The sequence below is a fragment of the Ambystoma mexicanum genome, chromosome 13 (genome assembly GCF_040938575.1).
Source record: "Ambystoma mexicanum isolate Mex_15411 chromosome 13, UKY_AmexF1_1, whole genome shotgun sequence".
In the NCBI taxonomy this organism is placed as follows: Eukaryota; Metazoa; Chordata; class Amphibia; order Caudata; family Ambystomatidae; genus Ambystoma; species Ambystoma mexicanum.
The window spans coordinates 668,914,527-668,939,303 of NC_090938.1; positions in this window are offsets into that span (position 1 = coordinate 668,914,527).

Below are 24,777 nucleotides of genomic sequence, written 5' to 3' on the forward strand. Positions count from 1 at the left end.
CACTCTTCTCGCACCAAGTCCAACAGGGTTCTTGGTTGTCTGCTGAACAGAAGTTTGAACTGAGAACATTCTGTAGAATATTGTGGGGTACCTCTTAGAACATAAGTACCAAGGATAGGGCTTTCTCAGTTTTGCCATATCGGTCCAATGGTACTATGAAGCATCTGTTTTATTGTTTTGTTCTAACGTTCCACTACGCTGTCAGTTTGTGGGTTATATACAGTAGTCCTTAGTTTCTTTATTTGCAGCCTTTGACACACTTAGTTCATTGCTGTAGCCATGAAGTTAGTTCCCTGGTCGGTGAGGATTTCCTCTGGGAAAACGACTCTGGCAAAGAAAGGTATCAATAGGTCACATACTTGCTTTGCAGATATCCCTCTCATCAGCAATGCCTCGGGATACCTGGTTGCATAATTGAGGATCACCATGATATACTTGGATTCCCTACTAGCGAGTTCCAAGGGCTTCACTAGGTCAGTGCCTATCCTCTGGAAAGGTATTTTGATAAGAGGCATCTTTTGTAACGGTGCTCTGGAGGGCACCATACGGCTGGTTAACTGACACATAGGACACTCCTTGCAAAATGTCATCATGTCTCCATAAATTCTGTGCCGGTAGAATCTTTTTGTTAGATTTTGCTAGGTGTTCATATCGGCCATATGTTCTCCACACTTATGGCTGTTGGCCAACCACATAATGTTCTCTGTGTGAAACTTCTGGATAAGCAATTGCTCTTTAATTACGCTGTCTGCCTTGTACACCATATAATACAAGCCATTTCTTTATTTGTAGTAGGGACCCCTCTCTGTTCCGTGGTCTACCCCCTGTTTGGCTTTTACGTAGGCCATTCTGAGCGACGGGTCGGTTAAGCTCTCAGCCCTCATCGAAGGCCTTTGTTCATCCAGGTTCCAATCAACCGTGCTGTTCAGATAGAAACAAAGATGCAATGGAAGAAAGTCCTCTCTTACCTCCCTCTTGGTTTTCCTTCGCTTTCCAGGGCGACCGTCTAAATCAGACTCGAATAAGAGTGCTAGCCTCCACCATTTCTGTTTGGTTCTTCCCTCACTTCCTTAAAGTGAGGCAAGTCAACTCCTATCACAACCGGGGTAGGTAAGGAAGGAAGGATGGTGGCCCTTAAGTCTACACCTTTATTCAGCACACCCAAGTGTACTACCTTGGTAGGATATGTTTTTTACGTCCCTAAACATATTAGTATGGTAGATGATGGTTCAGTATCAGGCATACTAACTTGTGGGGTGATAGCAGTTTGCTGGCTTCCGCTGTCCACCATGGCATAGGTCAGGTTTCTGTCTAGCTTTACATCCACAATGTAACGATACCACAGGGTCCGGTTAAAACTGCCTTGCATCAGTCCGATCTCCATGGGCTCTGGTCTGCTCCTTCTAGGACAGGCTATATGGCCCCTCTCACCACAATCAAAATACTGAGTCTGTCGAAAAGGCAGAAAAGGAGGTGAATTTTGTGGTTCACTTTGTGTAGCTCTCTCTTTGGCAGACTTCTACCTCATCAGTAAAGGTCATGGTGGTTAGTTGACAGGTAACAATGCTGTGGGGTTTGTTGTTCTGGTATGGGTTCTGGAGTCTGGTAGTTTGTTATAGTCAGCTTTTTGATACGCGGCAGCAATATCGATGGCTTCATATAAGCTTGGTCATGGTGTTCTTTAACCCAGCACTGGATGGGCCCTGGTAGAGCCTTGAGGAACTGGTCCAATACAGTTTTCTCTACCATGCCGAGCATGGAGGAGGCAGATGGCTGCAGCCATTTTTCTGCCATGTCCTTTACCCTGTAGAACAACTATCTTGAATTCTCTCCAGGTTTTAGGTGGGTCTCTCTGAATTTCAGCCGGTATGCCTCTTCATCCAACCTTAGCCGCTCTACTATTTCCCTCTTAATCTATGCATACATAGTTTCTCCAGTAGGGTTGATGGCCTGGTAGGCCCCCTACATTGGTCTTGTGAGTAGGGGGATATGTATTGATGCAAACGTTCCAGTTGTCAATGGGCGTTGCATGCAATTCTTTCAAAACTAGTGAAAAAGAAAGCAGATCGTCCTTGTACTTCTGTAGGACTGAGGAGGATGGCACAGGGTGGATCTGTGCCAAAGCCACTACGTCAGAGAGTTGAAGGATCGCAACCTGGTGTTTTTCTTGTGCAGTGGTTTGTCGGTTTTCTTGAAGTTTGTAGCAGGGCATCTCTGCCCAACGAGGACCCCGGGAGAACCTGGGACTCTGCAACGTCACTCGTGGACCATCTTGTGTTCGATCAAACAGGGAAATACAGTCTGAAGGACCTGGGGACACGGTACTGGGGACATAAGAAAGGGCTATACATGCAGCTCTTACCTGATGACGGTATCCGCTCCCAAATGCGGGTGACTCGAGGGCGATATGCTCAAACAGTCCTGGGAAGGTACAGGGGTTGCAGGGGGTTGGGGACCCCAGCGAGGAGAAAGGGGTGAGCCGAGGAACAGCCCCCTGAATACAGAGACCATGGCGGCCGGAACGGCACAGCCGGGAAAATGGGGTGGAGCCAACCAGGGTAGTGTTACGCTCACCTGGTATCCACAGGGATGCCACCCAGCTTGGTTACTCGCTGGTATGCTTCTCAGCTTTGCCCTGATGTGGTCTGCGGAGAAGGCTCTGCCTTGCTCTCCGTCCTACCTTCTTTGCAGGGGCGCGTTGTCTTTCATGGGCGAGTGCGGTCCAGTTACTTCACTGATGCCGGCCCGTTTGATATTGTTCAGGTAGGTCTTATTGCTGTTCTTTAGTTTTGTTGCTATCCTACATGCCTTTCTTTGTTTAAAATGTCTCTTTTTTCTCCCTTAGGTATGTGGAGCTTCAGCACGGCGAACTGGCTTCGTTGAGCCCCGCTAGTAAATGATGGCACATTAAGAGCGCTATGATGCGGTTAGTAAGCGCTATGCACAGCACTGCGAAGTCTTGCCGTGATTTGTAAATGTCTCTACAGCTTTCTTTAATGTTGCCTCTATCTTCCTCTTTCAGGTCGTTCGGTCTGGGAGGCGTGCAGATTCGAGGAATCTGTTCTCAGTAGCTGCGAGTGTTTAAAGATGAAGACTGCAGGTAAGATGCTGCTGCTAATGTCTCAGACCCCCTCTTCTTTAGGTTTGGATACTTGGAGCGCTTTCCTTCAAACTACCGCCATGAGGAAGAGGGCTTCTGATACTCTCGTTTGGTGGGTCCCAGGCCCCTCTTTTTTGGGTTTGGCTACTTGGAGCCCTTTCCTCCCAAGTACCGCCACAATAAAGATGACTTGTGATTCTCTTGTATGGTGGTACCCAGACCCTCTTCTTTGCTTTCAGGTACTTGGGACTCTTTCCTCCCAAGTACCTCCATGAGGAAGATGACTTGTGTTGCTTTTGTTTGGTTAGTCCCAGACCCTTAACCTTCTCTTGTTGCGGGACAGACCTGGTTCATGATTCTGCCAGGTACTGTCACTATGAAGATTCTGATGGCACTTTCTTCGTTTCCCACCAGCCAGCCCGAGTGCTCCCCCTACCTCTAGGGAGCCTTGCCGTGGGCTCTAGTCTTCTAGTCTGTCTGGGAACACCTCTGTTTCAATCTTCCTCCGGGCAGCGCAGTTTTTCCTTCATGCGCTTCCCAGGCTTCAGAAAGGCTGGGAGCTTCTCTCTGCCAGCTCGCCTTATGTCCCGGCCCCTCCACTCTGAACTGGCCCTTGTGCTTCCTGCTCTCCTCTTGGTGTCCTGGTCTGATCCTTTCTTCTTCTTGCACTGTGCTGGCTCCTGCAGCTCCTCCAGGCAGGATAAGACTCTTTCTTCCTGAGTCTTTCCTCCTTTTCTACTCTGCTTGAATCAATGTGTAGCCAGCAACCACAAGACCGCTCATTATGGTTCTTAAAGTTAATCTTCATGGTTCTGTTCCTCCTCCTCGTCTCAGTAGCTATCCTAGAACTCTCCCTTCGGTAGAGTAGGATCTTCATTGTCTCAGTACTTCGTAATGAGGATCTTTCTGCATTGTGGAACTAGTAGGCTATCCCAGAGTAGAGTTCGGCGTGTATACAGTTTTTAGACTCTGAGTCTGAATACTGAGTAGTAATGTACTAAAGTAAATCAAGACACTGACTCCACCTTATTCACCCGTGCTCAGATGATAACCACGAAATATAGTAAGTGTGACAGCTAAGCCTGTTTTATGTCCAGAGCCAGCTTATGTCTTAGTATTAAAAACGTGTAAAGTGGTTAAAAATGGAAATTCACAGATATTCACCTTTGATTAACCAATTGTGAATAAGAATTCATTCTATGGACATAAGGTGTAGTTATACCGATGTTCCATTTTTCATTCAGGCTAAAACATCCACCAACTTCTCGTTCAAAGCAGCAAACTTTGGAGCTGCATTAAAATGTGTACTGTTTTGCAGTGTAGTAACAAGCTGCAGATCCTGGCATCAAGCTTTAAACAAAGCCATTACTTGCCGTGGTTTGATTTTTATTGTATATTGTACATGTCCCCCAGACATTAATTGCGATTTGTATAAGTGTATTGCTGTTTGAAATCTGTCTTTCAATGACAGGGGCACATTAGTCATTTTTTTTTAGCCTTGTACAAAGAGGAAGTAATTGTTTACTTCTCAGTTTATTTATATTTTTATATGTACCTGTCTTTTGTCTGTTATAAGAGTATGTACTATTTGACAAATTATTGCATTTATTTGTCTTCTCCAACTTCATTTTATTGTGTTGTGCAAATGTATTAATAAAAAGAATTTTGATTACAAATGTCCTGACTGTCAGTAGGTTGAATTCTCCTAGTGACTATTAGTGTTCTGTTTATTGAAGCTTGTGCTCTTCTGAAGGTGTGGTGCTCTTCCCTGAATTTGAGTGCTGTTCATGAGCCTTTGTGTATTGTGCTAAAGGTTTACTACCTATTTCCTGAGGGTCGATGCTCATTGAACAGGAGAAAACATAATTTCCCTCACACCTCCTTGTTGTGTAAATTGGTTCTATCTAGGTAGTTCCTGTTCTCGTCCCAGTACTTTTAAAGGGGACTGATTTCTCAAAACCTAACAAACACACACAGGGGAGTCTGGTACAGAGGTGAAGTGGACAGGGTGTGGGTGGGATGGTGAGGTGTTATCAGAATACTGCATTCCCCAGGATAGTCGTCATTGTTCTCATACAAAGGGGCGCCCCGTAGTGAAAAAGGACGACATCCGCGGATTTGTCAGGTACTCTGTAGTAACCTGGGGAGGGGGGTCAACTGATGCTGCAAGCCTGTTTTTGGCCCTCAGGTGTTTGCCCGGTGAGAAGAGCGGTGAAGTCCTTCAACCGAGGGCCAGTATGAGGCGAGACGCCCTCTGAAACGCAGTTCCCAGTACAAGCCCTGAGGTGCGCTTGGACCAGAGCCGGTAGTAGATACTTACAAGGCCTTGGCGCTGGTAGAAGCCTCCTCAAAAACCTTGGGCGTACCATATCAGTGTAGTGGCTAGCCACAGTATGCCCTGGAGGAGCCCTCCTGCTATGGCTAAATCCCACAAGAGTGTCGCCTGGGTGGGTGCCAAAGTAAAAGAGCTGTACTTACACTTGACGTAGTACTTGAGGTGATCCATAGCTATTGTCCAAAAGATGTCTGCACACCATGTCAGTCGACTGCTAGAAATGTAGCATACAGGCGTCCCAGCGGTGAAGCAGGCTCAAACACTCTAAGCAAAGAGTGTGCAGGTCTGTCACTGAAACCAATCTGTGACACCCAGTGCATACAAAAAACACTGCTTTACCTGGCATAAAATGGGAGGGATCAAGGGAAGCGATACTTATAAAATGTAATTCAAGTTAACCTGGGGAACTGGTTGAAGAAAAAGGGAGGATTGAATCAGGCGTCCAACCCACCTGATGTGGAGGAAGGGACTGAGGGAAAAAAGTGGCAGAGGCAGGATTCTGTGAGTGGCCGCGCTAGGCGCTCATAGCACGCTACTGCTCTCTCTCTAAGCTCTGAAAGGGGATGTGTGCTTGGGCTTGCTTTGGCTCCTTCCCCGCTCCACGGGGACTCCAATAAGCATGGCAAGTGGATGGGACATAGAAGTATTACCAGTATTGTTTTGTGTTAAAAAAAATTAAAAAAGCTCATGATTCCCTACCTGCACAGATGGCATTCTGTCACACAGGAGGACTCACTGGCTCCAACCGCCCAGAGAGCTGCAACTTCCACAGTTAGAACCTAGAACAGCAATAATATACATGTGACATCATCACGCCCACATTTACACCTGTCACACACACTGACAAGCAGGCACAAGCCAGATACCACACATGTCCAGTCTTACAAACAAAAAGTCTTAGTTACTTACTGTAACTGTATCTCTCCAGCATTGGTATCTTTCATAGATTCACATGCTTGAATATTCCCCGTCATCAGACTGGGAATCCTCTGTGATAAAAATAATTATTACATTTTTTTAATATACATCCATTTTTCCATGGAGAATGCATGTAAATACCCCATTGTGGCCTATGAGCCATTCTATTGTGTAGTCCCTACACCTCACTTTGGTCCTTTATGGCCCTAACCAATGAGGTGATAGGGCTTAAGCTCTGCCCCAGTCAGCCATCTTCAGATTTTGAACCGTAGGAACTACAGTATGATGGGTGCTAGGCGTAGGAGCATACATGCCAACCCTCCCGATTTAGGCTGGAGTCTCCCGATTTTTCAGTGAAAAATATTGCTATTTGCGACAGTCTCCCGCTTAAAATAACTGTAGCCCCAAAGCATTCCTATGGGGAAATGTGTGTCTCCCGATTTCCCTGTGGAAATCTCCCTCCCAGGTGCCTCTGAATGTTGGCATGTATGTAGAAGCATCCTCTCAGGGGAGGCGGGTGGGCGTATGTGAATCTATGAAAGATACCAATGGAGAAATACAGTTACAGGTAAGTAACTAAGACTTCTCCAGCACTGGTCTTTCATAGATTCAGATGCTTGAATAGAATACCAAGCAGTTAAAATATTCCACCATCATATATATATATATATATATACATATATAAGCATGAATACAGAAAAACATTTCTGCCAAACCTTTACCATACAGCAACACAACGGTTACATACTCAGGGAAAGGTGGGAAAAAAATCTGGTCCTACCTTATGCAAAAAGCTGGCGGAGCACTGCATGTCCAACTGCAGATTCGTTGGGCCTCATTACGAGTCTGGCGGTAACCGAGCTGGAAAAACCGGCAGGTTACCGCCGGACTCGTATTACCATTCGCCTCCATGATTCCCGGAAACAACGGGGCATTACAACTCCGGTGACCCAGTAATTCTGGAGGCGGAATTCGGTAAATCCCCATTCCCATAGAGTCCCATTGTAATGGTGCAGGTGTTTCCACGTCCGCCTGCAGGCGGGTGGTGTTAAATCCACCAGGTCAGACCTAGCAGGAGTGACACCTCCCTCCTGTAGAACTCGAGATCAGCCGGTCCGGGTTTACTGCCACTTTTATTTCCGGACTGGCTGACTCGTAATGAGGCCCTTTGTTGGTATCCTCTGCCAGGCAGTAGTGCTTAGCGAACGTGTGCAGGGTGCTCCAGGTAGCGGCTCTGTATATGTTCTTCAAGGCTACCCCTGCGTGAAACGCTACTGAAGCTGCTCTCCCTCTGGTGGAGTGCGCTGAAGGAGGCCTAGTTAGGGGGTCGCCCTTCACTTGATGACAGTGGCCGATACATAGAGAGACCCAAAGTGCCAGACCTTGTTTGGAGATATGCTGACCTTTTGTGCGACCAGAAAAGGCTATGAACAGTCTGTTAGAGGAGCGGAACTCCTTAATCGTCTGCAAGTAGAATTTCAAAACTCTAGCCACATCTAGAGAATGCAATGCTCTTTCTGCCTCTCAGGTATGGTTCTGAAAGAAAGACGGCAGAACAATACGCTCTGTGAGTGTCATTTCCGATAAGATCTTGGGAAGGAATTTAGGATGTGTTCTCAAAATGATGCGGTCCTTCTGAAACAAAGCAAAAGGAGGTTCTGAAGACAAAGCTTGCAATTCACTGATCCTCCTGGCTGATGTAATGGCTATCAAAAAGGCAGTTTTCCAAGATAAGAATTTCATGCAACATCTATGAACGGGCTCGAAAGGGGGTTCCATGAGAGCCATTAGTACAGTGTTTAGACTCCAGGTAGGAACTGGTGAGGGCGTAGGAGGGTAAGTATGCATCAACCCCTTCAGGAAGACCTTGACAGCCAGAAGAGAGAGTAATGACTGTGTTTCTGGAGTTGTCGCTTGTGCTGATATGGCCGATAGGTGAACTTTAATAGAGGACAGTGAGAGCCCTGCCTTTGCCAAATGCAATAAGTAAGGTAGTACCCGTTCTAATGAAGCTGTAAGTGGGTTAATTGTAGACGTCTCACACCACTTAGAGAAGTGAGTCAATTTCCGGACGTAGGTGATTATCGTAGAGGGGGCTCTAGAGGCCCTGATTATGTCCCAGCAGTGTAAGTGATTTCAATGTGGCCCACACCCTAGTCACGCCCAGCGTGTAGTGCACAATTGAAACCCTTATTTATTTTATCTATGAGTTCAATATTCTGAACGATATACCACTCGTATCACACCCTTCTCCTGGAACCCCCCTGGTCACACTGAACCAGGAATCAGGCTAGTTTGCAAAGGTAGATATTTATTTATGTATTTAGAATTTAATAACAATATATTTTAATAGGTAAACACCAATCACCAATGGGGTGACAGAACATGGAATGATATCTTTAATACCCCAGGAGTCAAAATAATGAGCATTAAACAAATGCAGCACAGAAAATAATACTTTTGTGTTGGTTGAGTATAGATGGCACTATGATAAGAGGTTCCCCCTGTAAGCCCCTCAACCCCCAATAGGCAATTAAATAGATGTGAGGAGAGTGCAGGTATTCAGGAATAGCACAAATCAAACAGACTATCAGTCCCACCTTCCCCCTTCAAACACAAGAGAAAAACGGAATTGACTTTTCAGCTGTCAAGATGGCTTTGAAGCACCAAATGTGATAAAACATACTTAAATTGTTATAAATTCAATGGGAGCTGCTTTGAACAGTTGTACACAATCACAAGCAATGGTTTAGTCTAAAGAAAACAGTGGCAATCTCAAAGTCCAAGTCGGAAACACTTTAAAGCTATTTCACGCGTGTGAAGCCTTTAAGAATTTCAATTTGCGGCAAATTATTCCTTGCGCGATATTCGCTATAACGGGAGAATCCAAGTAGGAATTGAAATTTCGTTTCTATCATAAAAACTGAGGGAGTTATAGAGGTTTTAGTGAGAGTTGTTTTTGCAAATTAGGCGCGAGAATGGAAATCAGAAATGCACTTTGAAAATGAAAGATGGGTTTGCTTACACTAGATTATGACTATGACAAAGAGGATGCCACACATGAATCTCCACAGTTACGTGGCCGGCGTAACCTTTCATGTGGTGAATACTCAATTTCTTTCTGAGATTCACTTTAGCTACTCAAAATCACTAATGACTTATGCTTTTATAAAATAAATGAGAGAAAATCAGCGCAAGAAAGGTTCTGACAATACTAATACTAATTTACAGATAGGATGGGTTTGAGATAGGGATCAGATAATGCAGACATATTAGGGTCACTTTTCTTCCTATTAATACTCACAGAATAAGTTCTTAAATTGGGCCATCAGTTCTAGTCTTGGATTGGATCTGGTCTAGGCGCGGGACTGGATCAGTTAGGCCGGTCACCGGATTTGCAAAGGATCTGCCCTTCTTGTTTCTGGGTAATTCAATCAGCTGGCGAATTCCTCAGGCAAGCCTTGTGGTGGCAAGCCAGAGAGTTTGAGGATGCTAGTTCAAAGGGCCTTTCCACACCCCACAGCGCTTCACTGGGTGGTGATAATAAGTTTGAGGATTTGGGCCTTGCTGAAAATCAATAGTTTTCTACTGCTGGCAAGAGTCTTGGCATCTGGATCTGGAAAGATGTTAAAGGCTGGATGTATAGTGATGGATCAGAGTGCTTCGCCGGAATCAGGAAAGTGAGTGGATCAGTGAGTCCCTATGTGTTGTCAGCTGTCTCTATTTATCCTTTCAAATAACATCACAAAGTGGGTGTATGCGCTGGCTTAGCTAAGCTTGCCCCTGTGAGCTGGGATTAGATCAAAACTTCATCTCTGCCTTGCATTTGCGTGATTGGATCAAGGCCGGATGATGTCACATTTTATGGTTTGCTTTACAGTTCTAAGAAGCCTCCCTTTAGCTACTGGTCTCAAAATCGGATTTCATCCTAAATACACATTTGTACATTGGTCACCTTTCCACAAATCACGCACAAATATTCCATATTTTATGTGGCATCTTTTCCTCAAAATCCAGATCTTGTTTCAACTTTCTACAGAATTTTGTCCTTTTCGCTATGAACACAATTTCCAAACGTTATGCAAATTTCCACAAATGTGTGTGTTTAACATAGGGATGTGTGTGTACATTTTCACAATTCTTGGATTAATATATTTCACATAAAACCACATATATTGCCATTCCTGTCCAGAACATGTTACACAGTTCTGCCTCCGCTTAAAACGTGCAGCCAAAAATTAGACTAACAGATCTGTCCTTTTTATATTTTTCACCACTTTGAATCACAAATAATGAGTCTCTAAAAATTGTTCTTTGTTCATGTTTAACAGCAAATCGTACGTCCCTTTTTCTCTCCCTGGAGTCCAGGAGCATCCCCTCCTTGGGGAAGTTCCTTCCAGGAGCCATTTGCGACCCTCTCACACCTCTGTTTCCTGGGCTGAAGGGTCTGCTATTGTTCATTCTCTTTCTGTAGACAAAATTCTGGGTTAACCCACAATTATCACCTCCCCGTGAGTTTCAGCTGAGAGAATTTCCCTCCCCCTGGGAGAAACCTGTTTGTCCACTTCCAAAGGGTTGCAGCTCAGCCAAGCTAATTTATTCTTAACTAAAGATCCAGCAAAAACCAAACTTGTTGCATCAAACATAAATACCTTACTTTCTTAGCTTTAACTCTGTGTGATAAAAAGCAATTGAGATCTGTATTCTTTTTAGCCACAATCCTTTTTATGTTTGCTAATCCGGCAGACTTTTTAGTTTAGATCACTTTGAACTTTCATCAGTTACTCACTTGACAGCTGTCATTCAAGTAGCCCAAGGTACTACACCCAGATTTTGACAGGGGCTGTGAGATTACAGACAATCCAGTTTGTCTGATGAATGTTTTGCTCTTCACATTAGGACTTTGTATGTTCGCAATGCTTCATTAGATTACATGAATTTTAGCGCCAAGCAAGATTTCGAATGTTGAGAAGTGTTGTGTTATAGGCATTTTGGAGTTTTTAGCAACAAAGAAGATGTCATTTATCAGCACGTTTAGTTTAATTTGCAAAGTGCTGCTTCTCCCTCTGCACTCTGTTTGCTGGTCATGGAGCCCACTGGCATATTTTCTGCAGGGTGTGCTCTATTCCACCACACATGCACCATGGGTGGCTGGTTGTGTGTTCATCTTTTTTGGCACGCACAAGAGTTTTGCCGCCATTGTTGCAGCTCCTTGCACCATACTATCAGAGTGATGCCGCATAGCATAGCGGAGTGGGTCAATACATCCCACATCAGTCTGCAGGGAGATTCAGATTCATAAGTTCACGCTGTTCAGGAACCAAGCCTTGAGGGAGAGGCTTGCTGGGTTGTGGTGACAGACTTTGTGGTTCTGATGCGTCATTAGGTATTGATGCGCTTTGAAGCGAATTGGAGGCCATCGGGATAGATGCTGTAGAGTCGGGTACCAGATCTGTCGCGCCCAGTCCGGAGCAATTAGGATCATAGAGCAATTCTACTCCTTCATTCTGCGTAGAATTCTCGCTATGAGTGGAATGGGGGAAAAGGCATACAGGAATTTCCCTGTCCAGTCCACCGATAAAGCATCTCCTGTTGACTGATGTTGCGGGTACCTTGAGGCAAATTATTGGCATTTTCTGTTGGCTCTGGTGGCAAAGAGGTCGATCTGTGGATGGCCCCATATTGAGAAAATCCGCTGGACTTCCTTTTCGTCTAGCTCCCATTCGTGAGATGAAGTGTACTCCCTGCTCAGTTTGCCCGCTAGGACATTGTCTACTCCCGGGAGATGTTCCGCCCTGATTTGGACTCTGTGGTGTAAGGCCCATGCCCATAGCAGTTGAGCTTCTTGTGACAAGACCTCTGATTTCGTGCCCCCTTGCTTGTTTGTGTAGTGCATGGAGGTTGTATTGTCTGTCTAGACAGTCAGTACCTGTCCAGCTACTACTGGAAGGAAGGCTTTCAGAGCCCACCGTATCGCCATGAGCTCTAAGACATTGATGTGGAGCTGTGATTCCTGGTCTGAGCAAGTCCCTTTTGTTTGGAGGTCCGCCAGGTGAGCTCCCCAGACACAAAGAGACGCATCTGCCTGATGCGAGAATTGACAGCTAATAAACTTGAATGTAAACTAGAAAGACAAACAGAACTAAACGAGTAATGTAGATCAAAACAGTGAAGTGGATAATATGAATAAATCATTGGGAAACTAAGGAGATCTAAACTGATGAAATGGACATAATGAATGAGGAGGGAACGTAGTGAATGACATGGATGAAATAGTTAGAACGGGTGAAGCATATAGAACAGATGAATGCACTAAGTGGAAGAGTGCATGAATGGAAGAACAGACGACTTGAAAGATCAAATGAGTATAGAGGTATAGAGGTCGGATGAGTGTACAGAATAGATGAACATACTAAAGCCATTGAGCGTGTAGAGTGGTTAGGTGTGTAGAGTGGACGAGCGTGTAGAGTGGATGAGTACGTGTAGAGTTGATGAGTACATAAATACAGAGAAGCGAATAGAACGCATGAGGGCGTAGAACTGATGACTATACTGAACGGACGAACATATAGACCAGATGAACGTGTAAGAGCAAACAAGCATGTAGAGAGGATGAGCGTGGAGAGCAGATGAGCGTGGATAACGGATGAGCGTGGAGAGCGGATAAGTGTGGAGAGCGGATGAGTGTGGACAACGGATGAGTGTGAAGACCGGATGAGTGTGGAGAGCGGATGAGTGTGGAGAGCGGATGAGCGTGAAGAGTGGATGACTGTGGAGAGCGGATGAGTGTGGAGAGCTTGAGTGTGGAGAGAGGATGAGTGTGGAGAGCGGATGAGTGTGGAGAGCGGATGAGTGTGGGGAGCGGATGAGCGTAGAGAGCGGATAAGTGTGGAGAGCAGCTGAGAGGGGGAAATGGATGAGCGTGGGGAGCGGATGAGCGTAGCGAGAGGATGAATGTGGAGAGCGGATGTGTGCGGAGAGCGGATGAATGTGTAGAGCGGATGACTGTGGAGCGACTGAGTATGGAGAGTGGCTGAGTGTGGAGAGTGGGTGAGTGTAGAGAGCGGCTGAGTGTGGAGAGCGGCTGAATGTGTGGAACGGATGAGTACGTAGAGTGGACGAGTACGTAGAGCGGACGAGTACGTGGAGCGGACGAGTACGTGGAGCGGATGAGTTTGTGGTGCAGATGAGTGTGTGGAACAGATGAGTGTGTGGAGCGGATAAATACATAGAGCGGATGAGTGTGCAGAACGGATGAGTACGTAGAGCGGACGAGTACGTAGAGCGGACGCATGTGTGGAGCGGACGAGTGTGGAGTGGACGAGTGTGTGGAGCGGATGAGTGTGTGGAGCGGATGAGTGTGTGGTGCCGATGAGTGTGTGGTGCCGATGAGTGTGTGAAGCGGGTGACTGTGTGGAGCAGATGAGTGTGTGGAGCGGATAAATACGTAGAACGGATGAGTGTGTGGAACGGATGAGTACGTAGAGCGGACGAGTAGTATGTCAAGCGGACGAGTAGTATGTTGAGCAAGATGAGTGTGTGGTACGGAGGAGCGTATAGATTGGATGAGTGTGTAGATTGGACGAGTGTGTAGACTGGACGAGTGTGTAGATTGGATGAGTGTGCCGTTTGGACGAATGTGTGGATTGGATGAGTATGTGGAGCCGACGAGTATGTGGAGCGGACGAGTGTGTGGAGAGGACAAGTGTGTGGAGCGTACGAGTGTGTGGAGCGGACGAGTGTATGTGGAGCAGACGAGTGTATGTGGAGCAGACGAGTGTATGTGGAGCGGATGAGGGTGTGGAGCGGATGAGGGTGTGGAGCGGATGAGTATGTGGAGCGGATGAACGCATGGAAGGATGAGTGTATGGAGTGGATGGGTATGTAGAGCGGAGGAGTGTGTTGAACGGTTGAGTATGTAGAGCGGATGTGTAGTACGTAGAGCGGAACTGTAGTACGTAGATGAGTATGTGGATCGGACAGAGCGGATGAACGTACAGAACGGATGAGTATACAGAGTGGATGAGTATACAGAGCGGATGAGCGCGTAGGCAGACAGGAGTACATGCGTGGATTAGACAGGAGTGCACGCGCGGGGAAAACAGGAGCGCATGCGTATGGAATACATGAGTGCATGCGTGGGACTCACTGGAGAATGAGGGATAGACTAGAGCACGCAAGTTGGACTAGAGTGCGTGAGTGTGTCGAGCAGACAGGAGTGTGTAGTGCAATCTTGAACGCCTGAAATGAATAAAATGCATAGAACGGACCTGATCACATAGAATTGCGTGACGCACATAATACGCTTTCGAACGCAGGGAACATTTGAAAGAGCATATATCATACCACACCCCACGCTTACTCTCTTCTTTACACCACTACTCAACTAGAACACAGTGATACTATGACACCATTCGGTATAACTGTTCTCATATCAACATCTCCCGCTCACTCCCCATCACTCTAAGTAAACACTGCTGGCTTCACAGCCCCAGCCAGGCATTCTCCTCAGGCCTAACGCAGCCACACTCGGTCTGGATAAATCCTGCCAGAGCGAACACATACTCCTGATCTCTCAACCACCACACCTACAGCTAAGAAGCAGCTACCACACGAATTCCATACCAGCTGCACACATACCTGTTGGCACACGCACCTTTGGACTCTCTCTACTCTCTCTACTGACCTGAACTTCGGTTCCCAAGGGCGTTCAACCACCAGCGCCTTCAGACCATACCAATGTTATATAAGGCGCTATATAAGTGCAAAATAACATAACATAACATTAAGAGATGAGTAGATGTTGGTGTCTGGAATGGCATTCGTTGTAGCAGGTTCCGCAGAGTATTCTACCAACGAAGTGCCTTGTGTACTGTCGTTGGTATCTGGACTACATCCTCCCATGAACCTATAGCTTGTTTCCATTGGTGGTCCAGGGCCTCCTCGACTAGTCTCATGCGAAGTCTGCAATTTGGTATGAGAAATATACATGAGGACATCATGTCCAGGAGGAATTTGAAAGAGCGTACTGTGGTTGTCCCTTTTTATAGGAACCATGAGGTTGAGCGGAGGATAGCTGTTACTCTGTCCACCGATGGTCTTACCCTGGGAATGCCGGTGTCGAACTCGGCCCCCAGGAAGAGAACTGCGTTGCTGGGTACTGGGCAGGATTTTATGTTGTTTATCGAAAAACCTAACCCTTTTAGGAGTTTTACAGTATTTGAAACAGCCAAGCGGGCGTTACTGTAGGAGCTCACCCTTATCAACCAGTCGTCCAAGTATGGAAAGACTTCCATTCCCATCCTTCTGAGTTTTGCTGCTACGGGTGCCAGACATTTGGTAAACACTCTCAGTGCTAATTTGAGCCCGAACGGGAGCAACCGGAATTGGAAATGCAGGCCTCCTACAGCAAACCTGAGGAACTGTCTGTGGGCAGGATAAATTGGAATTTGGAAATATGCATCCTCCAAGTCCAGAGTGGCTAGGAAGTCGTTTCTGTTTAGCCACTGTAGGATGCCTTGCAGGGATATCTTTTTGAATTTGATGCATTTGATGTATTTGTTGAGTGCTCTGAAGTCTAATATGGGTCTCCACTGGCTGTTTTGCTTCTTGATCATAAAGAAGCGGGAGTAGAAACCTTTTCGCTTCTGAGGGTAAGGAACTGGTTCTATTGCTGCTTTGTGCAGTACTTTTTGAACTTTGGACATGGACGTGCCATAGCATGTGCACTTTGTGAGGGGTCGGATCAAGGGATGGAGGTTGGTCTAGGAAATCTATGGTGTGACCCTCGCGGACCACCTGTAACACCTACTTGTCCAATGTTATCGAATGCCAGCGCTGAAAAGAACAAGTTACTTTATTACCTGGTAACGTTCTTTCGATGGGATGTTCCTCCGGCGTATTCCACATCTATGACAGACTCCCAAAGCAGTACCAACGTATGGAGGTGGGAAAAGAATTTAGAATTTTAGAATGCCCAATCAAATTGCAGAATAGAGGACTGCCTTACCAAAGGCGAAATCTTGCCCATTGATAGAATCCAGGGAGTATTGTTTGACAAAAGTATGGACAGAGGCCCATGTGGCTGCTTCATAAATGTTAAGAATGGGAACACCCCTCTGCAGATCAGTAGAGGCAGCGACACCCCAAGTAGAATGGGCCCGTAAGCCTACCGGAGGGTCCTTATCCGCCAAACGGTAACATTCAGAGATTGTCAAGATAATCCATCTAGACAAAGGGCCTCATTACACGTTAGGCGGTAAGGGAATAACGGTAACGGTAAGGGATTACCGGTATTGCTAAATTCCCTAGCTAATCACGACCCGGACTTGCCGCTATTAGTGACACCGCTAAGAACGGTGCCTCTAATAGTGGCCAGTCCGTGGGCGCGCGACCCCTCAGGTCGGAAATAGCAGCATGGCGCTAATAGCACGCCATTACAAGGCATGCGGGCATGCTAATAGCGGCATGGCATTGGCCGAAGAAGCCCATACCGGCAGGGAGGAAATACCGGTATCGCGAACCACACGTTAAGAGAGCAGAGTAGTGTCCCCACCTGCCACAGGTGGCCACAACAGCACAGGTGGAGGAAATGGAGACTGGGGCAGCACAAAAGGAGCACACCACACCCCTTCCTACACCCCTTCCCACACCAAGATGGTTCCAATACTTGCAGCATTACATGGGCTGGAGGACATGATTGCATTGCAGCACCAACAACAACCGGCAGCACAGAGGAGACGCAGGGGGAGGAGTATGGCGATACTGGCCCAGCAAGCCACGCCAGTGCACCCAGTCATACCACAGAGGCAGCCAGCAATCCCCAGGATTCTAGCCATTCCATTCAACCTAACCCCTGAGCATATACACACCCTGTGCCATCTGGACCGGGATACCATCACCACCATGGTGGACATGAATCACAATGACATAGTGAGCCACATACACATCCGTACTGCCATCCCCCCTCTACTGAAGGTGGTAACTGTGCTCCATTACCTGGCCACAGGCACCTACCAGCATACGGTAGGGCAGATGCATGGCATTTCACAACCAGTATTCACATGCACGCTGACCCAGGTGCTCGATGCCCCCATGAAGCATACCAGTGAACACATATCTCTGCCACGGACAGCCTAGGAGATCTCCAACGACAAAGTTGGCATCTATTCAATGGCATGCATCCCAAGTAGCATCAGGGCAATCAACTGTACCCATGTGGAAATGGTGCCCCCACATCACAATGAGGCTGTCTACCGAAACAGAAAGCATTACCACTCCATCAATGAAATGGTATGTGACTCAAAAAAGAGAATAACACATTGTCATGACCGATACCCCTGATCAACCCATGAATCAATGGTCCTGCGGAACTCAATGATACCACACAACATGGAGCGCCATGCTGGACAAAGTTTGTGGCTACTTGGTGAGTAGCAGGGCAGGCACATGGCAGTGTGATGTGGCGTGTGTTTGGGGGGAGAGATGCATACTCCAACTGGTTGTGGACTGTCGTCCGTACAATAAAGGGACATACAGATGTACGCCAATGTCCACCAACGCAGCACACAATGGAGAGGACACGAAACCACATGCAAGTAGTAAACTGCACAACAAAGACATATCACAACAGATATGCGCCCTTGAGTGCATGCAAAGGGATCACCTGTAGCCATTGTACAGGACCACACCCGTACACTACTGATGTGCCGCTTCACAGCATGGGGACATTGGAATCATAATGCCAGTACACTAGCAGTGTCGTACAAAGGTTGCCTGGGCCCAGGAACACCTAGGACCTATCCACACCCAGGACATTGGAAATACTGCCGGAGGCATACATGGTGCACGTCTACTTGCCGGGACTAGCTTACCTTCTCACATTGCAGTTACACTGATCGTCTCCATGCATGCTGTGAATCGTGGATGCTAATAAGAATGCTAACATAATTAGTGTGAAATGTCCAGGTTGCAATTGAGGTGACCAGTAACAAGGCCCCATTGTTCCAGCCATGCAGGTGATGCTGGCTATCCCCTGAAGAGTTGGCTCCTTACCCCTATACGCAACCCAGAGAACAGGCACGAAGAGGAATAGAACCTTGCACAGAACCGTACCCGCGTCGTGATTGAGCAGGCATTTGGCCTTCTGAAGACACGGCTCCGGTGCCTAAGCTGGCCGGGTGAGGCTCTCCTGTACGGCCATGACAAAGTGCCGAAGATAACCATGGCATGTGTCATGCAGCACAATATGTGTATCAGACGAATGTGTCTATGCCCCCTGACATTGACATGCAACCACCTGATGAAGATGATATTGAGGGGGATGAGGATGGGGGAAATGGGCCACCAGGACATGCTTGTGGCGATGGCCAGGAGGGACACGATGTGCGTCAGCATCTGATTTATCAAATATTCTGAGAGACAAGGGTCAACTATTTTGGATGGAGATGGGTATTGTTGCCCTGCTGTATGTGGTGAGGCGCACAATGGACCCTGTCCCCAATAAAGTACACATACACAATGATGAAGACCAAGCATGTGTCTCAATTTGTCAACAGTGTATTATGATTAATTCGTGAACAAAAAGTGCATTGTCCCAACTGTGCAAACATCCTTTCTCCCCTCCCCCACAACACTCCCAAAAACACCCTTTCCCCCCTCCCCCACAACACTCCCAAAAACACCCTTTCCCCCCTCCCCCACAACACTCCCAAAAACACCCTTCCCCCCCCACAACACTCCCAAAAACACCCTTTCCCTCTTCCCCCCACAACACCCCCATGTGTGGCTTGTAGTGCGTAGGTGTCCTGCTGCACATGTGCCAGCTAGTTCTTGCTGGCCCTACTTCTCATGGCCTCCACCACCATTGGGAGGTTGGGATGGTGTGCGCCTCATGGTGCGCAAGGAGCGGCGGCGGGGGCTTGTCTGACGTGAACTCGCAGATGAGGAGGTGCCCGGTTGATCTTGTGGTGGGGGGGATATTGTCACTCCACAGCGTCCGCTATGCGTGTGAGGACCTGCCTCAGTTGGGCCATCTCCTCGCATAGCCTGTTTGTGCAGGCCTCCATGCCTTCTCTTGTCTGGCTTGCATTCGACCTAACCTCCTCCATCAGACGGGCTGCCTCTTCCACATGCTGGCCAACCAGCGCTGTTATTTCCACCTGCCTCTGGCTGATGGCTGACAGGTCATGGCGACTGCGTCCAGCTCTTGGGGTGGCTGTTGCGCCCTGGTCCATGCCTCGGCCATCAGGTGAGGACACCTGAGGGCTCCATCGCCCTTCCACGGTGTCGTTGCCAGATTGTCCATGGCTACTTGATTGCGATGGTGGCCGTGGGCTTGGCTCAATGGATTGCGGGGGACTGGGGGTCTGCCTTTGTGTTTCAAGGTCAATGGTCTCCTCAACGTCCGACAGCGGCGCGGTGGCTGCTGCCTCACCAGTGGAACTGGTGGCAGCAGAGAGCGGGCCTTTCGTGCTTGTTTCCAATGACAAGGGGAACACTGCCGTGGGTGCAGCAATTGTAGCAGCCGTGGCTTCAGGCCGTGTTGAACTGGCGCTCTTGCTGCCTTTACCCCTCTGCTGGTGCTCACTCCTCCCTGTGCCCCTTGAGGTGGTGACAGTGTCCCCTGTCTCCTAGCCTTTTTCTTGGCTGGGAGAGCATGTGTCACAGTGCCCTGTTCATCACAAAAATAGGGAATATCATCGGTGATGGTTCTACGTGCCTTAAGCAGAATGATTATGTCATGCCGCTCTATGCATTGGAACCTCTTTAGTTGGGAATCCGGTAATGGGGATGTCGGGAGGGTCATGCATGAATGGGTCTGTGTTGCACGTGTATGTGGTGATGCATGCATGTGTGTGTGTTGGGGTGTGACACTCACATTGGCAGGGTTGTGTGCATGTATGGTTGTGGCTGGATCCATGGGCTGGTTCTGGACTCAGATTTGGGGGGCCCCTCACCCTTCACAGTGCATTGTTTAATGTGTACACTCACCTCCATATGATGAAGTGGGCGCACCATGCTCCATGTCTCCGACTCCCTCGATGGATTCCACGACAATTGAGCTGGCGCAGGTCTACTCCCACTCCCGGAGTTTTATTGGTGAATCAGCGCCACCTCCTGTGGCCATAGCCAGGTTGTGATTTGCAGCCAGAATGCTGCGGACCCGGAGCCGTAGATCGTCCCACCGCTTTCTGCAGTCCTTGACAGTGCGGGTGGTGGTGCCCACCGCACTGACTTTGTGGGCACCCTCAGCCCAGATGGCCTTCTTCTTCACGAGGGTCTCACGCCGCATGTCATTGGCGAATGCAACATTGGCATTTGCGGCAAGGGTCTCGGTTAAGATGATCTGCTCCTCGCTGGTAAATTTTTCTTTGCGCTGCTGATCCACGTCTGTCTTGGTGGCCTTTGGCATCTTCAGGGTATCCGGGATGATTTGGTGTTGGAGTCGTGTGGAAACAGGTCCTGGCTGCTGAGGATGGCAATGGATTGTGTTTTTAAAGATGGCCGCCGTGCTTTTTCCCGTTCCTGTGCGATGATGCTATTTCCGGTTCCGTAATTTTACGGTCACCGCTAATAGCGGTGATCGCTTTTAGCGGTCTCCGCTATTAGCGGTGACCGCTATTTGCATGTAGCGGGAGGTCGGAAGTGCTATCAGCGCTTTCGTCGAAGCCGGTAAGGGACTTTTTGGGGTCTTTTGCAGCATGGCGGTAGGGTCATTACCGGCATGGCGCTGTGCTCGTGTCCTCGTACTCGTAATTCCACGCTATTAGCGGCATCATGCAAAGCTGGACACGTTAATAGCGCCATGCCGGTAATGGCCGGATTTTACCGCATAACGTGTAATGAGGCCCAAAGTCTGCTTAGTAACAGCTTGTCCCAAATGCCTTCCAGCGTAACCTACAACGAGCTGATCGTCCACTCTGACCCGGGACATGCGTGAGATGTATGAACTTAAAGCTCTCCTACAATCCAACCAATGGAGCCTCTCCTCTTCCTTACCAGGATGCGGAGGAGGATAGAATGCCGGAAGAATGACTTTCTGTCTCAAATGAAATTCCAACACAACCTTCGGAAGAAAAGAAGGACAAACCCTAAGGACAACCCTGTCCTCATTGAACACCGTGAAGGGTGGCTTGGCAGATAGTGCCTGCAACTCACTCACTCTGCGAGCGGAAGTAACCGCAACTAAAAATACAGTTTTAAAGGTCAACAGTCTCAAAGGACAAGAATGTAAAGGCTCAAGCGGAGCTCTCATTAGGAATTTTAGAACCAGGTTCAGATCCCAACCGGGCACCTGGAAAGGTGACAGTGGGAACACATTAGTGAGCCCTTTCAAAAACTGAGAAATCAAAGGAATCTTAAAATAAGAACACTCCTCAGACGAGCACTTAAATATGGACAGCGCCGCCAGGTAACCTTTAATGGTACCCACTTGCAGGCCCTTGTTGGCTAATGAAAGCAAAAAAGACAGAACCACAGGAATGGCACATGAAAAAGGATCCACATTCTTAACCCTGCAACAGTTGCAGAACTTTCTCCAAAGGCAACGGTACAGGGACTTTGGGGAGGTCCCAATCCTTATACCTCAACCTTTCAGAAGCCAAGCATGAAGGTTGAGGGACTTGACCTCTGGATAGAGAACCTGACCCCCCTCCACTGAGAGCAGATTGTCTCGGTAGGGAATATGGCGTAGAGTGCAGATGGACATGTCGAGAAGGTCCAGGTACCACGTTCTCCAGGCCGAGGATCATTCGGGGAACTGAACCTCCGTAACCTCCGCAGCACTTGCGGAATGACGGGGACTGGATGAAACGCGTACAGCAGTGGGAAGGACCACTCCACTACGAAAGTGTCCGCTAAGGCTCCTCCTAGAGGAAATTCCCGTGAGCAGAATCTTTCGCACTTCCAGTTGACACTGGTGGCGAAGAGATCCACTTGTGGGGTCCCCCAAAGGGCGAAGATCTCCAGGAGAATCTCCTGAGCAATCTCCCACTCGTGAGAGACCGTGCTGCCTGCTCAGAGCCTCCGCCGCCACGTTTTTGTCTCCGGCCAGAAGAACTGCCAAGATCGAAATTTCCTGCTGGATGGCCCAGAACCAGAGCTCCATCGCCTCTCTGCACAGAGGGAGAGACCCTGCCCCCCCTTTTTGTTGAGGTAGTGCATGGCCACTGTATTGTCCGTCAGAATCAGGACATTCTTTCACTGCACAGCCAGCAGAAAAGCCCTCAGCTCTAACAGATTGATATGGAGTCTGGACTCCGACTGAGACCAACGACCGCTGACTGTCAACTCGTTGGCATGAGCTCCCCATCCCGTGAGGGATGCGTCCGTCACGATCGTCACCTCTGGCCAGGGTAGCCAATTTGGAGCCCCTTTCATCAGATTGCCTTCGACGGCCCACCACAGAAGATCCTGGGCGACCGAGGCCGACACCTGAACTGGATCCGACATCCTGCCGGAGGCCTGCGACCACTGCATCTTGAGAGCCCACTGCAAAGATCTCATCCGCAACCTGGCCTCTGGCACCAGAAGAATGCAGGATGCCATGAGGCCGAGCAACCTCAAGAACTCAAACGCCAGGAGACTCTGGGCACGTTGAAACTTGTCCACCATCTGCAGAATGTGATGAACCCTCACCTGGGGAGGCGAACACTGCCCCAGAGATGTGTCGAGCACTGTTTCGATGTACTGGAGCCGCTGGGTAGGTGTCAAGTGGGACTTCTTTAAGTTGAGGGAGAAGCCCAGCTTGTGAAGGGAGTGGCAGGTAACTGACAGATGATCCAGGACTTGCCCGGGAGAGCGCGCCCTGATCAACCAATCGTCCAGAGAGGGGTAGACATGAATCCCCCCTTTCCTGAGATATGCTCCCACCACTACCATGAGCTTGGTGAAGACCCTCGGGTGGAGGTCAATTCGAACGGCAGGACCCGAAACTGAAAATGCGAGTCACCAACCGGAAACCTCAGGTACTTCTTGTGCTTGGGATGAATCGGCACATGAAACTAAGTGTCCTTGAGGTCGAGAGACACCAACCAGTCCTGACGTTGAAGGGCCTGGAGGACCTGAGAAAGAGTAACCATCTTGAACTTGTCCTCCCCGAGGAGCTTGTTCAAACCATGCAAGTCCATGATGGGTCTCAATCCCCCGTCTTTTTTCGGGATCAAAATATATGGGGAATACCATCCCTTGTTCCTCTCCGCTACAGGCACTAGTTCTATGGCACCTTTCTCCAGCAGGGATTTGATTTCCTGCGCAAGGAGCAGAACCTGACTATTCAAAGAGAGATTCCCTTGTGGATTGCCGTGAGGCCTCTGCCGGAAAGGAAGACAGTAGTCGCATTCGGGAACTGTCATGATGCCTACCTCCAAGGAGCCAGGTCCGACCCAGCAACCCCAGAGGCAGGCATCATTTCCCCCAGGGAAGTGCCAGCGGGCCCAAGCTGGGGCCCTTTGGACACAGTCCTGGCGCCTTAGGCGCCAGGCTCATGTTGGACCCCCTGTCCTGGCGCCTTAGGCGCCAGGCTCATAAAGCTAGACATGTGTTCAAGTGTTTTAATGTGCACTTACCTGATGCAGACCATGCTGCTACATCCAGGCCCTCTTGAGGCCTGAATGGAACTACTTTACCTGTGGGACTATTTCCAACTGGGTGTGGTCGGGGAAGGATACATACCTGATCGGTGGAAGGATACATACCTGGAACTTCTTCCAAAGCTATTTAAACCACGCCCGATCAGCAACTCACGCTTCGCGTTGTCCTGCTCCTCGCAGCTGGACGCTCACCGTGTCAGCTCCTGCATCTGGACTTCAGCCACGCCTGTTAGCATCCTGGGGCACCTGCAAAGGGAGATAAGAGAGAATTGGAGAGAAAGAAGACCTTACCTGCTAAAGCTGTACACGAAGACATCACACCGACGATCCTGGAAGGGAAGACATCATTTTAAAAGCATTTCGCTTCGATCGCTGCAGCGCTGCATTTCACTCACCTTTCCTGGCACCTCCATCTTCAGCAGCGATCATCCGGATCCGCAGCCACTTCCCGAGCCTGGAGAGAGAAAGACAAGAACACAAGGTGAGAGAAGGAAGGGAATAGGAAAAGCTCAGTTTCCTTCAAGACTTACCTGTTGGGTCATTCCCATTTCATTTCGGGTCCTGCCGCTTCCTGGCATTCCGGACCCCGGCCCCTATGGGGAAAAAAGACAAAGACATTGAATGAGCGAATGCAAAGACATTACCCGAACGCTCATCCAGAACTTACCTGTCATTATTGGAACTGCACGTTTCACTTCGGGTCGGCGCCATATCTCCGGCATTCCGAACCCCGGCCCCTAAGGGGAAAAAGACATAAGCGTTAGCGCTTGCTGCAATAAGACAATAAACATTATTATTAAGCTTGAACTTTTGAACTTGCAACAGAACTCTTA